Below are 21735 nucleotides of genomic sequence, written 5' to 3' on the forward strand. Positions count from 1 at the left end.
ACACGCAGCAAGAACTGCCGATGACACGGCATGCCCCACCCCGATCAGCTAAGATAACATCTAAAACCATACGATTTTGAAGCGCTACAAGCCTAGTAGCCTGAAGTTCCACAGTCAAGTTTGTTAAAATATCAGTGGTGATATTAATGACATTCTCCACTATTCTAGACAATCTCCTAATTTCCCTACTATTGAAAATAGGCCCCCAAAAGGGTAGTAGACCCTTACTAAAATCCGTAAATTGCTGCAAGGAGGTGTCTGTTTGATCAACTTCCGTCATATCGAACTGTCTACGTGATCTGTGTAAGGGTGCAATATGGGAACGGCTAGAGGTCACCTCGGCAAAGCTTGCTACTGGTGTACTTGTCACCGGGGCGGCTGTATTCCCATGATGGGATCGCATTGGGTATAACTGATGCGTTTTGTGATAGTTGGAGGGGGCCACATAAACAGGAGGAAACAGGAAGGATAGATAGCAACGTCCCCCCCAATTCCGTGGTAACCAAGTGTATGCGTGCTCCCCACACACAAAATACACATTGTGTGGGGTAATCAAAGGAGGGCTAATACGTTTCCGCAGTCGATAGGTATAATTGCAGATGCTATTCCCCATTTGTACCCTACCCATCCCTTGCACACAAAATCCTGCAGAAACATTCAAAATCGGGATAGGTACAGTGCGATCTCTGGTAACATTACGTTCAATGAAAATCTGAAAATATTGTGTGGCATTAAAGTCCTTAAAGTCATACAATTCATCTTGCAACCAAGTTTTGTTCATTTCCGCTAAATACAGTTGTATGCAACCTTGTGGGTCAATTGTCACCCGATTCCCATGTCCCGTTCTATTATAAGCATAGTGTGCTCGAACATAATCAAGAATAATATTATGCTCATTGACATCGAGGTCCCTGTGATGCTCACCCCCATGCCGGTATATTGCCAGAAACAGTTTGTACCAAGCTTCACAACTACCTAGATAAGACAGAGGGCGGGAGAGAAACAGATCATGATTGCGCACTACAGATGGCAGGAGCCCACAAACCCAACAATCCGTAGTGTTAGTAACATTGTGTGTTTGGTGCAACATTTCTATGAATACGTTTTTAGCATATTTCTGGCGATGTCTTTCTTTGTGTGGTGCTAGGGTGAACAGGAAATGTTCGGGGGTGCAACGGTAGTTGGCAAAAACTTCTGTAATGGGTATTTATGTTCTAAATATACGAACAGACTCATGAACACAGCTACGATAACAGTTATAGTCACAACAAATGCTATTTTGACCTTCGTGGTCCATGTAGAAAACATCGGTTCATAAAAAGGTATGTATCGAGGCGCAATAGGTAACTCTTCTTCTATTATAACACGACCAAAAGGGTACATTGCTAGCTAAAAGTCCAAAAATAGGCCTAGCAGTCCGACCTGCCAGAGGGTTCTTCTTTCCTGCGTCCGTCAGAGTCTCACAGGCAGACTCGTATCCCTATCCCAAAGTAGAAGCCGTCTTGCTTTAACAGAATCTTCTTTCTGAACAGAGCACAATGATCAAAAGTTCCAGCTCTCAACGAGTTCAGTCCAGTGTCTCGCTCAGCGCCCAGACCTGGAGTCTAGCAAGCCCTATCTTATGCAATGAAGTCCTTCCCTATCTCCTAACAATGGGGACTGAGGCGCCGCGTGCCGGCTTCCTGAGCCGGAAATTGTATCGCTCGCGACCCAGCACTTCAGGGTCAGAAAAGAGCACACCCGGGGCTTTCCGTACTTGTGAGGTTTCGTCGTCTGGGGTACTTGCAACAGGATTCAAAGCTGTTGCACGTTCACTTGCAACTTCAGTGGAGACCAAGTCATCTGATCTCGCCGATCCCTCCTGTGGCCTACGCTCAATTTCGCAGGCGTCAGAAAAGGGCACGAATGCATCAGCTCTTTCAGTTTCCTGTGTCAGAATTTCCCCTGGACGTGACCGCTCACCAAGGAGTGGAAGTGGTAGTCGTTTGAGATGCGAAACATGGATCCAATGCTTACGACCATCCACTTTAACCGCCGTCCGGGTGGCCAACAAAATCTGCCGTGGCTCAGACCATCTAGGAGCCAAGCTGGAGTCCCGCTCGAACTTTTTTACCAGGACCCACTGGCCGGGCTGCAAGCGATGACCGGGGCCCTCTGGCAGTGGCTGCAGTACAGAAGCTACCTGAATACATATCGTGACTAGGCGTCCCCTCCGGTGGGGTCGGCTGACTCTCGTCTAACCTCCCTTCATCACTACGGACACAACCAAAGCACAACTTGCTAAGGCACGGCATATTGGATTATCTCGTTTCTGGCTGAAAAGGAATTTTTCCGTTAGTACAAATTCAATAAAATTAAGTATCACGTCATCATTGTGCTTTCATTCTCATGGCCATGACATCAATCATTCTCCCATCCGTCTTTCATTATATATCTGACAAAGAATATGGACGTAAAACGTAACACATAAATTCCAACAGTTGCAATCAAAAAGTGGAGCCCGTCGGCTCCTACTTGTGGAGAACTCTTCAGCTACTATTCAAAAGGCTGCAAAGAACACTTCCAACAACAGTCTCATCCTCAGACTGCCTAAAGATAGTCACACAGGTTTTAAACCACAGACCGGTCTACAGGCCATCCGACAGCATTCATGGTTCACTTCCCGAACTATTCTGGGTAAGCCCGCGTTTAAGCGCCGCTCCAGATTTGTCCGGGTGCTACCCAGTCTCAACCATCGGCTTTCCCGAGAACAGTCCGGCCGAGCAGGAACCGCAGTTCCCCTAGGCGTGTAATCCTTATCTTTAGTATACCCAGAGCGTCCGCACGTGCAGTTCCACGCTGCCCCCGTCGGACCTCTGCCCAAATTCTCTCCGCGTCCGCGGCAACTAATGCAAATTCAGAGTTCCTCCGTGACCATAGGCCACCAAATGCTTAGATTCCGCTATACAAATCTGTATATGCAATTCAACATACAACGAGACACAACACTCACCTGGTGCACGCAGGTCTGCCAGAACGTTCTCCACTGCCGACGTTTGTTAGTACCAACGTTGCAGGTTCTCGGGTTGCACCCGAAGGACTCCGGCGTGGGGCTACTAGCAGCTGGAGCCCTCCGGACCAGGAGGGCAGAGCAAAACCCCGAATTCTTATGTATCAGGTCTGCAACCCCCCCAATCAGGAGAACCCCTTTCAACGTCACCTATGCTTACACAGGGACGACCCCAACGCGGAGTCCCGGCGGAGTCGCCAACTGAAGTACCGAAATTATATTATCGCCTCCCAACAATTATCATTACATTACCAAATCCCCTTACCAATACCAATAAGCAGTCGGTCGGCAGTGTAGAAGGTTCAAGCGTTTATTAGACAAACACAAACTCTGCCAGAGGAGCTCCTTGCGACCTAACCCACGAGGTCTGCCAAGAAGACTGCTGGCACATTGTCAGCACATCACATATATACAGTTGCATTGGCATCATCATAGCCTAACATGGAAAAATACAAATTGGTACAAGCTAGTACAGTAATAGGAAAACCCATATAAGGCACACAAAGAGCTCCTTGCTTCGCTCAGGCAGCAAGGTCAGACGGGTGACTCCCTTCTGTCTTCTCAGAGACAGTCCACCCTGCACCCCTCTCGGAATGTGCTTATCGGCCCTTCCTCAGCTAACTACGACCTTGCCGAGTCTAACGAGCTGAAACAGCAGTTTCTGCAACAGTTGGTTTCTTCCCCAGGAGCAGGGTTTTTAGAGGCAAATGAGAATAGGGCCTGTGCGTGCACGATACTAAAGAAGGCCATAATATGGCATTCATATAGCGTAACGTGGTGTGAAGCTAAGTAAAAGTAAATACCGCAAATACTAATATTGTATGTCTACGGTGTGAGTCTAGGGACACCATGCTAATTCCAACATAACGATTATCAATACTACATGATCAAGAATAGATTCTAGTACCTCACGTGCACCTCAAATACCAGCCGGCAATACCTCCGTGGACACGTGCAAGACCTTGTGCACACGCACACAAGCGAAACTTAAGCAATTCCCCAGAGACACTTGCAACATTATCTATGTGCACAAAACTACATAATTTCTTGAGCGAGCATCCGGGCACCACCAGCCATACTACACCGTCAGAGCACACCGTTGTGTGTAAACTTGTAGCACCATCTGTCCCATAACAAATACGGTACCCTCACCCACGTGTGCGTACCAGCATCGCATGTGTTTAAAACCAGTATCTTCTGTGCACACAGACACAGAGTACACAGTGGTAGTCGTTGGAGCGCACACAACTGCAGTACATCAATGTGTGCATACACAACGTTCTGTGTACAAACTGCCAGGTTTCTGTTGTACACAACTAGTATTCCTAAAGGTGCACACAGTATCTTTGCATGAGCCTCACGCGTGCACATTGATTATTCTCCGTGCTCATACAACCACAGCATCCCCTGTGCGCCTGGGTGCACACTAGTATGCTCAGCTCCTGTGCGGGTGTGTGCACACAGACAGCATCCTCTGCGCGCTCCCTAGTGCACATCCGTGTTCTCAGTTACCGGACGGAGGTGTGCACACATACAGCATCCTCGGTGCTCATACATTCACAGCATCTCCTGCCCGCCTGTGTGCACCCTAGTGTACACTAGTGTGCTCAGGTCCTGGGCGGGTGTGCACACAGACAGCATCCTGCATGGACACTATATCACAGCATCCTCGCGGGTCGGTGCACACCCTAGTGCACACTCGTGTGCTCAGCTCCTGACGCGTGTGTGCACACAGACAGCATCCTCCATGCGCACACGAGTATCTCAGCATCCTTTGCGCGCCGGTGCACACCCTGGTGCACCCCCGTGTGCTCAGCTCCGGACTAATGTGTGCACACATACAGCATCCTCGGTGCTCAAACAATCACAGCATCGCCTGCCCACCTATGTGCACGCCAGTGTACACTAGTGTGCTTAGCTCCTGGGCTGGTGTGCATACAGACAGCATCCTGCGTGGACACACTATCACAGCATCCTCTGCCCGCCGGTGCACACCCTAGTGCACACTCGTGTGCTCAGCACCCGACGCGTGTGTGCACACAGACAGCATCCTCCGTGCGCCCACTAGTACCTCAGCATCCTTTGCACGCCGGTGCACACCCTAGTGCACACTCGTGTGCTCAGCACCGGACGCGTGTGTGCACACAGACAGCATCCTCCGTGCGCCCACTAGTACCTCAGCATCCTTTGCGCGCCGGTGCACACCCTAGTGCACACTCGTGTGCTCAGCACCGGATGCGTGTGTGCACACAGACAGCATCCTCCGTGCGCCCACTAGTACCTCAGCATCCTTTACGCGCCGGTGCACACTCGTGTGCTCAGCACCCTACGCGTGTGTGCATACAGACAGCATCCTCCGTGTGCACACTAGTACCTCAGCATCCTTTGTGCGGCGGTCCACACCCTAGTGCACACCCGTGTGCTCAGGACACGTGTGTGCACACAGACAGCATCCTCCGTGCGCCCACTAGTATCTCAGCATCCTTTGCGCGCCGGTGCACACCCTAGTGAACACTCGTGTGCTCAGCACCCGACACGTGGGTGCACACAGACAGCATCCTCCGTGCGCCTGCTAGTATCTCAGCATCCTTTGCGCGCCGGTGCACACCCTAGTGCACACCCGTGTGCTCAGCTCCAGACACGTGTGTGCACACAGACAGCATCCTCCATGCACCCACTAGTATCTCAGCATCCTTTGCGCGCCGGTGCACACCCTAGTGCACACTCGTGTGCTCAGCACCTGACACGTGTGTGCACACAGACAGCATCCTCCGTGCGCCTGCTAGTATCTCAGCATCCTTTGCGCGCCGGTGCACACCCTAGTGCACACTCGTGTGCTCAGCACCAGACGCGTGTGTGCACACAGACAGCATCCTCCGTGTGCACACTAGTATCTCAGCATCCTTCGCTACTCACCGCTCTGCCTGCAACCAACCCACCATACACAGTCTAGAAAAGAAAAAACCAGCTTGTACAAATTAAGGTTCCAGAAGAAACAGCAGTACAAAACTAGGTCTTGTATCCCGGCTATGAGGAGATCTGGGAGGGCGGGGGCATTTCTAACTTTTATTCTGAAGAGCCCCAGTTACAAACGCCACGCAAGCGCGGGCAGGCCCTGCCCTCCCAAGTCCGGCAGCTGAAGTCCCAGGTCCCAGGAGGGGGCCCGGGTGAAGAACATCGGGAAGCCCGGTGAGGTAAGAGGGGGAGGGGGGTGTAGCTGTGTGTGTGCGCGTGTGTAGCTGTGCGTGTGTATGTATATGTGTGACTGTGTGTCTGTTAGCTGTGTGTGTGTATATGTGGGTCTGTGTGCCTGCGTGGGTGTATGTGTGTGCGCATGCGTGAGTGTGGCTATGTGTGCGCGCGGGCGAGAGCAGGTCTTGCTGTGAATCTGAGTCAGGGGATGTGCACAGCGCCGGGCTGGGCGTGCGCGCCCACGAGGTGAAGTCGACGCTCGTGCCCAGCCCCTATCTCAGATTCCCAGGAGACGGACGGCTATAGTTGTCGAGCAGGACTCCTGCATGCTTCGCATGCTTTCTCCTAGCTCAACCTAAAAAAGACTGCAGGACAATGCCATACCTGTTGGCTTTACCAATTCTTGTTTTCTTTTTCCTTGCTCACTCTTAGGGAATGGTGTCATCCCCGTATCACTTCTGTAAGACACAAATATTCGAAAGGGTCTCACCAAATTGAACGCTGGTTAGATGTTGAGTTTGTTGTACTCGTGTTTTTTAGGTCGAGCCAGGGCAGCGCTTGCGCTGCTGCGAGGCATGTAGTATTGGAATATGCACTTGAACCCCGCCCACTCTCCATCCATATTTTCCATTGGCTTGTGTCAATGTCCTTCGTAAATGCTGGCTTCTGATTCTTAAATAGACTTGTTAGTCCCTCCTTTGTACCGCCTTGTGTTTATTTGTAACCTCCCATGAAGACTGGCCCTTTTACTTCGGTTGTTACACTGCAAGTCTCATTCGGAATCCAAGCACTATTTTCTTTAATGAGTTTCTATTACTGCAAGCACGCCAGGCGCTGCTACAGCTAGTTTTAAAAGCAGCGGGCACGCCGTGCTTTAGCTTCAACAATGGTGGCCTGCTGACTGCTCAATATTATTCCTCCTCTCAAAATGGGTGCCGCGCTTTAATCACACATTAAAGTCCACACTACCATCCCACGCTGCTTTTCTTTCTCTTGCCACCGGGACCTCAGCTTCTTTTCAAACAAAGGTGCTAGCGCACACGGGCCGGTCGTCGGAATGGTATTCACCCCTCAGTGCCAGATACATTATGGGCGGGTTATGCAAAATGAGCGCTGCATTCCCTTGAGGGCACATAACAGCTCCCTGCCAAGCCTGTTTTTCCACAACTCTCTTTCTGCTGCCTGTACTCTAAGCCCCCAGCAGGACGAAAGCTGAGCCTTCCTTGAGTTTTAGTATTCATGGAAGGGAGGGTGTCCAACAAGTAACGCCAGTCTTTCCGGCTCAGCTTTTAAACAAGTATTTGCAATGCAATAGGTCTCGCATTTACGAGAGTTTGAGCTATTAGCATTGTAAATGACAATGCCTTTGATTTATGTTTTAGAAACCAAAACATGAATAAAAGGCATTGTCATTTACAATGCCAATAGCTCAAACTTGCGTAAAAGCGAGACCTATTGCATTGTAATAGCTTGTTTAAACTGTCCTGTGCCAGGCTGGCATAATAACTATCTTAACACATTCTTCTTTTATACTGTTAACTTTAGGTCCACCTTAGAAGCTCTGAGATTTTAGCTACAGGTGCCTGTTTTTGAAGGAGTTTCCGGTTTCAGTGTTTCTATGTTAACAACTTTGCTAGTTAATACATTTTAACCACTGAAATGTTATTTCTAAGGATTTTTTTCTTTTAACAAGCACCATGCTTCGGTGTAGTCTCATGTATTGGGGCATGTTTCGGTGGGCATCGTATGCAGCTGTCACTTAATCGTGTAAGTAAGGGAACAGTAATCCAAAATATTCACATTTTTTAAACCTGTGCCTCCTATATGCTTCTCCCACACTTATTTTGTTTGAGCTTCTCATATTACATTACAACGTTGTTTTAGTCAGTGTTACGGCACTACATAAAGGATGTAATGGTGGTTGACTGCGAGTTGCTCTTTTAACACTTTTTTTTACTTGTCTACCTTTACTGGTGCAAAACGCAGAGGTACCAGCATGCTGCACAAGATGGACAAATTCTTTAAGGTACAGCTCTTTTGCTGTTTCTTACACACACTCGCCCCACACTATTTTCATGCACAAAACTATTCACTGTTTCTTTCAAACCCAGTGTGTAGTATTTCTATACCTCTTCAATCCTTGGCGGCACAGCACCCACGATGATGTGCTCCAAGGCTAAAAACTTAAAAAACGAAAAAGATCCAAAAGGCGAGACCTACTGGCTGGCTATGCCAATGCTTGTTTTTCATTACAAGAGATTTTGCAAGCGCTGAGCAGGTAAAATATTAAAATGCATGTAAACTGTTTCTTCAAGTACAAAGTTACGTGCCAAAATGTGCTATATGTACACAAAACACTCACAGCATCCCATTGAAATCAATATAAAAGGTTAGTAAAACAAATAGGCCACATAGGCACAAATAGTATGTTCTCAGGTTGCAGGCAATGATCCAGTTTGAGAATGGTCTGCATTTAATCTGCTTTCTCAGTGGAAGAGTTTCACAGAGATCACACTTTTGCATTTGGATGTATGCCAATATACAGCATGTGAGCCAGCAGTCCTTCTCAGGGTGAAGAATCGTCTTTGTTTTTGAATTTGCGTTAGTGAGGAGGGGAGAGACCAGGATTCTGGCCCATCACTAATTTGATTCGACAGTCCCATTGGATCCCAGCGCTGAGCCAGGCTCGAGCCTGCATTGACACACTATGCTATAATGCCTCAGTTATGTTCACTTATCAAATACAAAACAAGTTTGTTCGTGTTCGTAGCCATGGAACTTATTTAGTGTGGTCACCATTTATTTCTTCATTATTTTTTCACCAGATAATTATTTTTTTATATCGGTCATAGACGTAGGATGCTCCAAGGTTTTAATATATAAATCACCATGATGACAACATGTCCGAGAATGCATCTCTGAGCACATTTTAGCAACAAGCTCTGTGACAGTTCCAGCGTGTGATTCGAAACAGGATTAGACTGTTTTACAATGTTATTAATAGTTTTGGCCCTTCTTCAGAGATGTACATTTGGTCCCAGCATGATGCCCTCTCTGGCCAAAAAACACTTTAAATTCCATAGTCTAACATCACAATGGCCTCGAACACTACATGTCCTAGAATGCATTTCGGTGAATTGCCAAGTGACACAATGGCCTATTTCAAGTTCTAGCCATTTAAGTTGCACAACAAGTGCAGGATTGGTCAGACTGTTCTCCAATCAGTCCCCAAATGTATCACATAATTAAGAGGTTTAAAAAAAAGTAATCTCACTTTGTTGGACTGACAGAGACGACCGTTTGTTCTGCATGATCCACTGAAAGCAAATCAGGCACATTGTAACCAATCGATATAGAATTACTTTGCTGGCAGCATTACTTGTAATTTTGTTTGAACTTTATTTTTATTGGACAGCCTTAGTAAGCTTGCGTAAATAACTGCTAGGAATGTTGATAAAGCCTCTGCTTTCATGCCACAAAAGAAGGTAGGCCTCGAATACAAGGTCCTGTCTCAAGAACTTTTTTTATGTCCCCCCCCATGCAACCAATGCCACAAATGTTTCATTTCGATAATATTCCGCTATTATGTTCCAACAATTAGCCAGCACAAGGTTCGTAACAAAATACCTGAAACTAGCTGAAACCTTTCCAGTAAACTGTTCAGCTCAACTTCCATAGACAGAGTAATAAGATTTTACTGCCTCATGTCCAAACAAAATAAACCAATCGGACATGCATGAACTATGAACAAGTCTCCCAGCCTCGTTTGAAAAATTATTATACTGATATAAGATAACTATTTTCACACAGGCTTCTGAAAATATGGTTGGCGACCTCAGCAAGCTCTATAATGAAATGTAATACAGCTTCAAAATATAGTTGATCTCTGCCTGCTTCATGGTTTCATCGAAACAAGTGCGTGAAATGTGATCAGCCACCTCCTCATCCATGGAAGCACTTGATAGTCCACACATTGGTCACACAACTTTCGTTTTTTTTTTTTTATTATTTAGCCACAACAAATAATAGCAGAATAGATATGCATCTCAGCACATGTGATTGAACCCGTAAGTTGCCATGTGGAGACGAACTGAATAATAGAATTCAGTCCAGTACTCCACTAAGTCCTAAGATTTTAAAGTGATTTTTCTTTGTTCCTTTTCATTGCACACAGTTGTTAGCAGTTCCTGGTCCAGAGGAGAGAACCTATAACATGGTCCGGGTTCGAAACACTTCGACAGCAGAACACGCCAATAGGATTGCGGTCAAAAAGCCAAAGATTTTGCATGATACAGAGCACAATAAATAGGAACAATTTGTAATTTTATGGCCCCTGTTGTCCGTCTTTGTTGTTTCCATCCCCTGGTTTGTCCATTGAGTAGGGGCTCTCACTTAGTTTGAAACTACACATAAGCTCCTTTGAGGTGTTATAATTGAGAACTGTGATAGATTTTTGTTCATGTTTATTCCAAGTGCATGTGCCACAATTTGTGTTAATTCACTGTTCAATGTATTGTGTGGTTTGCTTTTATGTCACATAGGCTACAACAAGTATTCTTTGAAGTAAACAAGTATTGTTTGTTTGTTCCTACGTCTATGACCGATACCAAAAAAACTAATAATGATCTGGTGACCAAAAAATTATGAAATAAATGCTGACCACACTAATTAAGTTCCATGCTCGCGAACATAAAATAATGGTGTCTGAAGCAACGTCAGTACCATCTCTTGTTTTTATTTGATACTTAAAGCGGCCTAGCCTTACTAACATTAAATTGGCCCAAACCCTGGTTTGTTCATTTATCTTCAAGGAATCAACATCTGAAGTAAATTGTCCACCCCAAATGTTAGCCTCCTAGGTTGAAATTGTTAATATTCTGCTCGGGATTCACCTGAAATTAAGTCTGTTCTGTATTCTTATTATTGGGGTCTTGACACTCCTTACCCTCGGCCACAGTGCCTCACAATAGATCACAGGCTGGGGGAGTTATGATCTTTACCTATCAAGTCTTAATAACTGCAGTTTCTCCAGACAGCTTGGTTCTCTGTTTAGGAACAGATTTTAGACCCAAAGTGGAGTCTTCTTTTCACATCAACTCGAAATAATTCTACCTTGCTTTTTAACTTCTCCCTCCTCAATGGAGCAGAAATCTTTCACCTTCTCAGTCTTAGAAATGTAGTCAAATTCTATCTCGTTTTTCTGACTAATTTCAGGCTGTGTGACAATCACTGTGTTAATTTTAGTATCTTTAAACAGGGCTGTAAATGATATGCCTGCCTCAACTGGTTGACTAAAGGAATTATTTCTCTAGTCAATCAATCTCAGAGAGCTTCCCCACAAAGACAGTTCAAGGAAGCTCCACTCGGGGAATAGCAGCTTTTTGGGCAGAAGCAGAGGGTGCCTCTATTTAGGATATTTAACGTACAGCAACTTCGGGGGAAGAGGGGTACTTTTGCCTTACTACCCTTTCACTTCCATTTAATGAATCAACCAGGCTTGGACTTTGGGACAAGGGTTCTAAATCCTGCATTGTGAATTTATGATACTCTGATTATCCTTCCTTGTCCAAGTACAAACACCATAATCTCGCTCAGTTGATTGTGACCCTGATTCCTTTTGGCTTTAGGATGACGCGATTTGATGTGGTCTCCCTCCCCTTTTGATCCCACAAGAGGAGATGAAGTCTAGGGCAGGGTGAAAGAGGGCTGGTATGTGTAATTTTTTTTTATAGTTTTAGTTTTGAAATATGGTACTTGGGTGAAGGTGTGACTCCCATAATTTCAGCATGTACAGAGAGGAGGAAGGACAATCACATTAATGAAGAATACTGGGAAGTAATCAACACACTACCACCCTAATGTGGTTTGCATCCCCAAGGAAGACTGCAAGGCCAAAGTTGGACTTGTTCACGAAGGATCCCAACTTTCTAATAATTGGTCTGCAGACAATTTCACAGCAGCCAACCACCTGGTGCTAGCCTATTTAAGTTGCCTCTTTTTCATGATTAAATGTAAAGTTCAGAGGAGATGTGAAAACTTGGTTGCTCCTCAGATAATTACATCAATCACTGACTCCAAGAAAATATATAGAATGATCTCTCTTATCAGTATGTTTACAGTCCAGATTTAGGGAACAGTGCTGACCAGCACACCATGCCAAGAAAAAGATAGACACAGGCAGCCTTTCCAAAATGGGTGATTCCTTCCAACACAACCTTACAACGACTTCACCATACGGATGAGGTATAATAACTACGCCATCGCAATCATAAGATATACCTCTCTATTTACTATTCGATGTGCTGCCACTCGGCACTGAAGACCCACTTCCTGATGGTTGTACATTACTATGCATGCCATACATACACTTTAGATTCTCATAGCCTCCATTTACCGCTTCCCTTCCATTAACATTAAAATTACCATAACCTCCCTGTACCACCACCCACCCGAAACCCAAGAATGACCCTATACCCCTTCAACTCTACCAACACCAAACTCCTAAAATTAATTACTCCCTTTACCTCTAATCATTCTAAAAACCTAAATGTATCCTAACTTCCCTTTACCCGCAGCTTCAACTCCCTTAAAAAGAAAAAAAAACACGCATTTGCAATGCAATAGGTCTCACATTTATGAGAATTTGCGCTATTGGCATTGTAAATGACAATGCCAATAGCTTAAACTCTCGCAAATGAGAGACCTATTGCATTGCAAATACAATTTTTGTAAAAGCGCCCGTGCCGCGCCTTCACATTAATGTCGTCCACATCCCTTTCTTTAGACGAGCTGTGTCTAAAGAAAGGGGTGTGGCTGCCATTAATGTGAAGGCGCCATATGGGGCGCTTTTATAAAAAAGCATCTGTTTGTCAAGTTGACAAACAAATGCTTTTTATTTGTAACAGTACCTCATGCTGCGGTTTCACTTTAATAGCGGCAGAGTCCCTTTGTTGACGATCCGCATGTACAGAAAGGGGAATGGCTAACATTTATGTACAAGTGCTGTATGGGGCACTTTTACAAAAAAAATAGTTGTAATGCAATAGCTTTTGCATTTGCAATAGTTTAAGCTACTGTTATTTATATTGGCAATAAACTCTTGCAAATGCAAGACCTATTTCACTGCAAAGCAGCAGCTGCGATTGTCCCGGGCTGCTTTGAAAGTGAAAGCGGGCATGGCACGCTGCACGGGGTGCCTGCAGAGCATCACATCAGCTCCTCACACTCAACACTGTGGGCTCCCTCAAGGGTCCATCAAATGCCCCTCTAATATTCAACACCTATCTAACCCCCTTACCAAACACGATTAAATCAACCGCACCTGTTACAACTATGCAGATGACACCCAAATCATTTTTTAAATGAGTGGCCGAGAAGGCCTCTACATATTAAAACTTTACAACTGCCTTTGGGCTATAAATGCATGGATGATGAGCAACCACCTAAAGCTCAACACTGCAAAAACAGATCATGAATTGCATAAAATGGCAGAAACACAAGCCTTGTGCAATATGGCCCAAGGAACTTGAAGCCTCTCCAACATCATCAGAAATCAGAAACCATGGGGTAACCCTGAATTCTCTATACCACATGTCAATGCCACAAACAGCGCATTCTATACAATGAAAATACTGTTACATCTTCCCATACCTTGGATATCAAGAAAAACTACAAGCGCTCCGCCTTCAAGCTTCTCCTGCCAGATATCCTGTACCGCAGTGGCTAATTCCGACAGCAAACGCGCTTCGCTGACCCTCCACGAAATCCTGAAGCTTTTCCTCCTTGGCAAGTCGGAGAAATACTTGGACGCAGCGGGCGGCCCGCATCAGCGTACAGACCGGGGCCTCGCGTGTCTATCGAGGCCGGTCATCAGACGCGCTCCCCCGGACTTGGTGACGGTGCGGTCCCGATTGGCCGCTATCATCGGCCAGCGGACCCCGCACTCTCGTCCCGCTGCACTTTTGGCTCTGCGACGACTGCACCAGCCTACAACCTTAACGCTACGGACACCTGCACTGTGATTTGTGTGCTTATTGCCTGCATTTCGTCCCGCTATTGGTGATGGGCTTCCGATCTGGCCAGGCACTCGAAACCAAGCGGACCGACGTATTGAACAGACTACACTACTGTCTGCACCCAGGCTCAGACATCTGACTTTGCAGCACGCCTGGCTGTCCTTCTAGGGTGCGCTGCCTGTTCCTACCGGGGGTCTCCCTGCCTGATGCTATGGCGGACATGCTGCTGTGTATCATGACTAATTGGCCGTGATTGGTGTTTTCTCACTGAGTGGAGAACCATGCCTGATACATTGTGTGCTCCCTCTTACAGCTCTGGGAGCATTTTGGAAGCGGTCCTCTCCTTCCGATCTGAGGCTCTACGCTCTGGCTACGCCCTGCTGGACAAAATGGAGGGCATCCTCAGTGCTTCAACTCGCCCTAAGATGGCCGACGCGCAGGGACTCGGCGCCGCTCTTTGTTCCACCTTCGTCAGTGCTCCGGTGGTGTCCACTGGAGTCGGTGGCACCCTCGTGACCCCAAGCCTGTCACTGCCATCAGTCACGGGAGAGTGGCTCCCGAAATCGTATACTTTGGAACCTTCGCCACGACTCGAGCCCTCCCTCCTTGCCATGTTCGCAGACCCCCGAGATTCGCTCCGGGAGGAGAGGTACACAGTGATTTCCCTCGCTGTCCTGGCTACCCTCGGAGAGTTTGGGATGGCATACTCGGCGCTTTCTTTGGGACTCCTGCACTTCATTGCCTTATTTACACCGGGTTTCCTGCATCGCGGTTTATTCCCTGGATTGCCGTCTGCACCTACATTGACTGCACGGGTCTGCGGTGGTAAGGAGAGGACGGGACAAGGATAGACGCTTTCATTGTTGGACTGATGGATTTCTGGTTACTGATCGTGCCGGATGGGGACATATTGTCGGTATTCTGTTTATTGATATTGCCGCTGTGCTCCACTCTGTGTTTTGGGACCGTGCTATGGCCATCGGGCTACTGACTCCTACTCTTGCGCCAATCTTGTGGGTGGGACGGTGAGGGATCTAGTCTCTTTGAGTGACCCGGACATGTATCGGTGGGGATAGAAGATTATAGCGGGGGCTTGCGCTTGGATTGGGTGTTGTTGCATAACATATATTGCGCGCTGCTGCTGCGACTCCACTTTCTCTGCATATTGGACATATTATAATTGTTGAGCGTCAGACCACTGTAGGAACTATTGGTACGGAATGGCGGAGCTGGGTGACGGGTAGTGGGCTCCTCCCCACTTTTTTCTTTTTTCTGAGGGTTTTAGGATTCTCTCCTTTTCTTACTCTCTATATTTCGGGACTCCTTTTCTTGGGCGACAGGCACACTGCTAGGGGGGGGTCAGGCCGTAGCCAGCTGCAGGGGTGCAGGGTGGGGGGTACTTAGGGGGTGGGGCTGCTTTCTTTTTGTTTTTGTTTTTTCTTTTGTTCTATGGGCCTTCTATTCTTTTCCCCTTTTTCCTTCCCTGGGGTTTAGACGCTTCTTTCCTGGGTGCTACGTAGTGACTCTGGTGTTTGCTAATGCTTCACGATTACCTATCCTGATTGTTTTATAACAGTATTGCCTCGTTGCACCACGTTATCCTGTTCATGTCTATCCTACAAGGAAAACTTTTAAAACTAGACCTCAGTCCTTTTGTAATGAATCCTTTGTGCTTCAGTAATTTGTAATGTACCGCACGTGTGAGCCTCAGGCTCCTGTTGATTTGTAATTGCCTTTCCTATCAATAAAGGTCTTAAAAAAAAAAAAAAAAAAAGAAGAAAAACTACAAGCTATTCTTGCACTTGTAATCTCTGAGCTTTAATATGCCAACAGCCCATTCCTTGGCATTTCCAGACTCGTCATATCTTAAGTGCAACTAATCCAAAATGCTGCTGTAACACTCATCCTCTGCCTTCGCCCAAGAGAACGCAGGACTCTAGTCATTCAATAACTCCACTGGTGACGTACAGCTAAAAGGCAATTTTCAAGGCACTTTGCCTTGTCCACAGACCCTCTCAAGGAAAACGACCATGATACCTACAAGTTAAATTCAAGCTTTACAAACAAAATAGCAGACGGTGCTCCAGGCTTGCCCCACGGATACTACCAAACCATACAAATTCTATTTATGGTGCTGCTTTCTCAGTACAAGCTGCCAAACTCTGGAACTCACTACCAGCCATGGTTCTTAGCAATTAGGAGCATATACACTTCAGAAGCCAGTTGAAAAGGTGTCTCTTTCCAAGATCACTAAATCATCACACAACCCTAGGATAAAACCCAGAAAGATAATCACACTTTCAGTACAATCTACAATTTACAGCCTACAGATCTGGAACAACTGAACCACAACACTACTTCTCTATACCAAGCTAAGCTAAGTAGGGCTGACCTATGGTTAGCCTGACTATTACATAGGAACATTAGTTCATACATTACTCTTCTGGCCCACACGAATACATAACACTGAATGGTTGCCCATTTGTAGCTTAATCCTCTTACACTGACATAAAAAGCATCTGCTACAGGTCTTGTCCCTCAACCCATACTGCACCAGTCAATAAACAAGCCAACAGCAAATGAGCAAACATGGGATAACTCAATAGATCTGTCACCTACTGCTGGCCATTTGGATGACTCTAGTTTAGTCCACCACTGCAGGTCCCAAGTAACAACACACTATGACTGTTTCTTCACCTCTCACAATGACATTCAGATATAGGAGGATAGTAACAAAGCTCATCCCAGCAGATCTCCCACCACTTCTCTCTTTAACCAGGCCTGCTTAGGACCAAACATGCTTAAAACAAAATATTAGGTTGGACAATCCAGTGCAGTAACCAGCTATGTATGGACTAGGATTATAATAAGTACCTTATAGAGGGACCTGCAGAGCTACTCAAAGCTGCAAATTTACAGAAAAACATAAACTGTGTGTCTCACCACTTCTTCATGCCCACACTATTAGCACAAAGTCTAGTAACACAATGACCGCACTTCGGTGGTCCTCAAGCACGACATGGAAACACCTACCACACAGGATCAAAAAAGAAAGACAACACAATCCTCAACACACACGCTGCATAACGTGGCTGGCTGCCAATGCAGACAGGCACTTAAGTGCCCCACGTCAGTGGCGTCACTAGGGGGGTGCGGGGGGTGCGGCCCGCACCGGGTGACACCAACACATGGGGTGACACCAATTTGCACTGCAGCCTCGCCTCTGCTCTCACCTTTACTGTCGCTCCCTGTGCAAGCTTGTTCCACATGCTGTTCATACTCGCCAGCGTCTCGCAGGAGATCTGCAATGCTTGACTGCAATTTTCTTTGCTCACAAGGCAACTCTATAGCAGCCTAGCTCATCTGAGGGTGCATGGTTTCCTATTTTTTAGTATCTTGCACAGTCTTCAGTTTTCCAGTGAAACAGTTACAAATTTCAGCTTGCTCTTCACTACAGTGCCACCTGTTGCTCGCCAGGGAAGACAGATGGAGTAAGAGAGAGAGGGATGCAGAGGGAGCTAGAGGGAGTAATACAGAGAGAGGGAGCCAGAGAGACCAAGACAGAGAAAGAGGGAGCAAGAGGGAGTAACAAAGGGAGAGAGGGAGCTAGAGAGAGTAAGACAAAGGGAGTAAGACAGAGAGAGAGAGGGAGCTACAGGGAGTAAGACAGAGAGAGAGAGCTAGAGTGAGAAAGACAGAGAGAGGGAGACAGAGGTAGCTAGAGGAAGTAAGACAGAGAGAGAGGGAGCTACACAGAGAGAGGGAGCTAGAGGGAGTAAGATAGAGAGAGAGGGAGCTAGAGGGAGCAAGACAGAGAGAATAAGAGACAGGGAGCTAGAGGGAGCAAGACAGAGAGAGAGGGAGCTAGACAGAGAGAGGGAGCTAGAGGGAGTAAGAGAGAGAGAGAGGGAGACAGAGGGAGCTAGAGGGAGCAAGACAGAGAGAGAGGGAGCTACACAGAGAGAGGGAGCTAGAGGGAGTAAGATAGAGCGAGAGGGAGCAAGACAGAGAGAGAGGGAGGGAGCTAGAGGGAGCTAGACAGAGAGAGGGAGCTAGAGGGAGTGAGAGAGAGGGAGACAGAGGGAGCTAGAGGGAGCAAGACAGAGAGAGAGGGAGCTAGACAGAGAGAAGGAGCTAGAGGGAGTAAGATAGAGCGAGAGGGAGGAAGACAGAGAGAGAGGGAGCTAGAGGGAGTAGGAGAGAGAGGGAGCTAGAGGGAGTAGGAGAGAGAGGGAGCTAGAGGGAGTAGGAGAGAGAGAGGGAGCTAGAGGGAGTAGGAGAGAGAGGGAGCTAGAGGGAGTACGACAGAGAGAGAGGGAGCTAGAGGGAGTAGGAGAGAGAGAGGGAGCTAGAGGGAGTACGACGGAGAGAGAGGGAGCTAGTGGGAGTAAGACAGAGAGAGGGAACCAGAGGGAGCTAGAAGGAGTAAGACAGAGAGAGGGAGCTAGAGGGAGCTAGACAGAGAGAGGGAGCTAGAGGGAGTACGACAGAGAGAGAGGGAGCTAGAAGGAGTAAGAGAGGGAGCAAGACAGAGAGAGGGAGCTAGAGGGAGTAAGACAGAGAGAGAGGGAGCTAGAGGGAGTAAGACAGAGAGAGAGGGAAGCAGAGGGAGCTAGAAGGAGTAAGACAGAGAGAGGGAGCTAGACAGAGAGAGGGAGCAAGACAGAGAGAAAGGGAGCTAGAGGGAGTAAGACAGAGAGAGAGGGAGAGAGAGGGAGCAAGACAGAGAGAGAGGGAGCTAGACATAGAGAGGGAGCTAGAGGGAGTAAGACAGAGAGACGGGGAGCTAGAGGGAGCTAGACATAGAGAGGGAGCTAGAGGGAGTAAGACAGAGAGACAGGGAGCTAGAGGGCGCTAGACAGAGAGAGGGAGCTAGAGGGAGTAAAAGAGAGAGAGGGAGCTAGAGGGAGCAAGACAGAGTGAGAGGGAGCTAGAGGGAGTAAGACAGAGAGAGGGAGACAGAGGGAGCTAGAGGGAGCAAGACAGAGAGAGGGAGCTAGAGGGAGTAAAAGAGAGAGAGGGAGCTAGAGGGAGCAAGACAGAGTGAGAGGGAGCTAGAGGGAGTAAGACAGAGAGAGGGAGACAGAGGGAGCACGACAGAGAGAGAGGGAGCTAGACATAGAGAGGGAGCTAGAGGGAGTAAAAGAGAGAGAGGGAGCAAGACAGGGTGAGAGGGGCCTAGAGGGAGTAAGAGAGAGAGAGCTAGATGGAGTAAGAGAGAGGGGGCTAGAGGGAGTAAGACAGAGAGAGGAAGCTAAAGGGAGTAAGACAGAGAGAGGAAGCTAAAGGGAGTAAGACAGAGAGAGGGAGCTAGAGGGAGCAAGACCGAGAGAGAGGGAGCTAGAGGGAGTAATAGAGAGAGAGAGGAAGCTAAAGGGAGTAAGAGAGAGAGCGGGAGCTAGAGGGAGTAAGAGAGAGAGCGGGAGCTAGAGGGAGTAAGACAGAGAGAGGGAGCTAGAGGGAGTAAGACAGGGAGCAAAACAGAGAGAGAGGGAGCTAGAGGGAGTAAGACAGAGAGAGAGGGAGCTAGAAGGAGTAGAGAGGGAGCAAGACAGAGAGAGGGAGCAAGACAGAGGGAGAGGGAGCTAGAGGGAGTAAGACAGAGGGAGCTTGGGGGAGTAAGACAGAGAGAGAGGGAACCAGAGGGAGCTTGAGGGACAGAGAGAGGGAGCTAGAGGGAGCTAGACAGAGAGAGGGCGCTAGAGGGAGTAAGACAGTACCTAGCGCCGTACATTTCCGACAGAGGTGGTCCATGCGGTAAGTCGTGAGGGGGGTGACACCATGTGTTACCCGCACCGGGTGACACCAACCCCAGTGACGCCACTGCCCCACGTAGGAGTAATAAACACTATATAAATGCTGATATACAATACAGCCACCAAAGTGGGTAATAATCTCTTACTTACAGAACATACAAACGGGCGTTAAATAAAAATATTTTCTATTAGCATGCCATTCGCCAGATGAACCGCTGAACTTTATCAAACCTCTAAAAAAAGATGTCCCTTAATCTTACTCCCAAACCTACTCCTCCAGGTGAGCAACGGTGCCGCCCACAATCCCCAAAGCACGTTGCAACGCAGGAGTTTCTTGCGTAACAACAAAAACACATTCTAAACTTAAATGCCGACTTATTTAGCGAAAGGAAACGTCCCCGCGCCTCGCAAGCAAATGCAGTCTTAAGGTGCAGAAGTTCCCAAATAAACCGGTATCCGTGGAGTGCATGGGGACCGAGGACACCGGGGCTGCAGCCCGCAAAGCGTGCCTTACATAAGCCCCCGCCCTCTTTCATAACATCTGCGTTCTGTGCAAAAACGTCAGGCGAGTTCGCTAACTACCCTGCGCAGTAAAGGAAAACTCCACCATGGAGGCGCTTCAGCCGGTACTGTGCCCTGGTACATGTCTCACTCTTACCTCACATGCAGCGGGTCCCGCGGTCCCTGGTGCGCCTCTCCGAGTTGGACAGGAAGTGGCAACTGCAACACATGAGCTTCTCTTCGTTGGTTTCTGGACTGGCCCTTCCCAGCCCATGAGTGTCCCTGGAATGCTAACCGGAAGTGAGCTAATCAATCGTTTGCACGCGAAGGTCGTTCGGTCTGGAACTCACACCTTTTAAAAAGGCGTCCGAAAAACCCGTGTCTGTGCAACGTTAAGATAGGGGATTTATTATTGTTACCAGTGAGGTCTGCAATAGTTCTGATAGTAAGCGCTTCGACTCCTCGCCAGGGGTAGTAAGCGCTATATGAATGCAATTGCAATACAATACAATAGTGCTATGTTTTTGTAGCGCCTCACGCGTGCTTGTTACATATTAACTTTTCAACTTCCACGCTTTGGTGTGATTACTTCAGTCTTTGACCCAGGCCAGCTTGTGCATACGGTTGGCACTTTTATTGATTTTCAAAGGGCATTAATTATTCTTCGGGTGCGGAGAAAAAGCTTCTAGAGATTCAAGAAATAATTCTTTATTTAACCATGAGCTTGGCCTGAGTACAAAGCGTTAAGATAAACCCTTTTAAACTGGCGCAGCTTGTTGATCGAAGGCGTTAACTAAATACACATGCGCTACACCCCAGTGCTTGTTGCGTTCCTAGGTAGAAACGCTTTTTTACTAAATAGAACTGAACTCTCCAAGTAACAGAATGTTTAATAGTTTCTAGAGACCCCGTTTCCAGGTGAAATATGTGGAGGGACCAATTTCAAATTGATGTAAGGGCCCCATGCCTATGCCGGCCTTAATCCCTCAATCCCAACCACAGTTTTCAATTTAAGAAATATAGTGTTTATTGGTGTCACATTGCCAGTGCTTGAAGTGGAACTATGAAGTGCAGGTGCTCACTGTTTAGAGTACCTGTTTGCACCTGCACTCTCCCATTAAAAGTATTGCAGCAGTGCTGAGAAGTGCAGGTACTCTCTCGCTCACATTAAAGAAGCACAGGTACTCATTCAGCCGCACCTGCATGATGTCTGCTTTTCCCT

At 47.3% G+C, this 21735-nt stretch overlaps 1 protein-coding gene across 1 annotated transcript in view; it reads right to left on the reverse strand.

Moving 5' to 3' along the window:
• TSPO (translocator protein) overlaps window positions 1–20836 on the reverse strand; it is a 93190-nt gene extending 72354 nt beyond the window's left edge. The window contains exon 1 of the mRNA XM_078654030.1: window positions 20671–20836. The gene's annotated coding sequence lies outside the window, so the exon portion shown is untranslated. The remainder of the gene's footprint in view (window positions 1–20670) is intronic.
• Between the last annotated feature and the right edge of the window lie 899 nt (window positions 20837–21735).

This window comes from Lissotriton helveticus, chromosome 1_1, assembly GCF_964261635.1.
Source record: "Lissotriton helveticus chromosome 1_1, aLisHel1.1, whole genome shotgun sequence".
Taxonomy (NCBI): domain Eukaryota; kingdom Metazoa; phylum Chordata; class Amphibia; order Caudata; family Salamandridae; genus Lissotriton; species Lissotriton helveticus.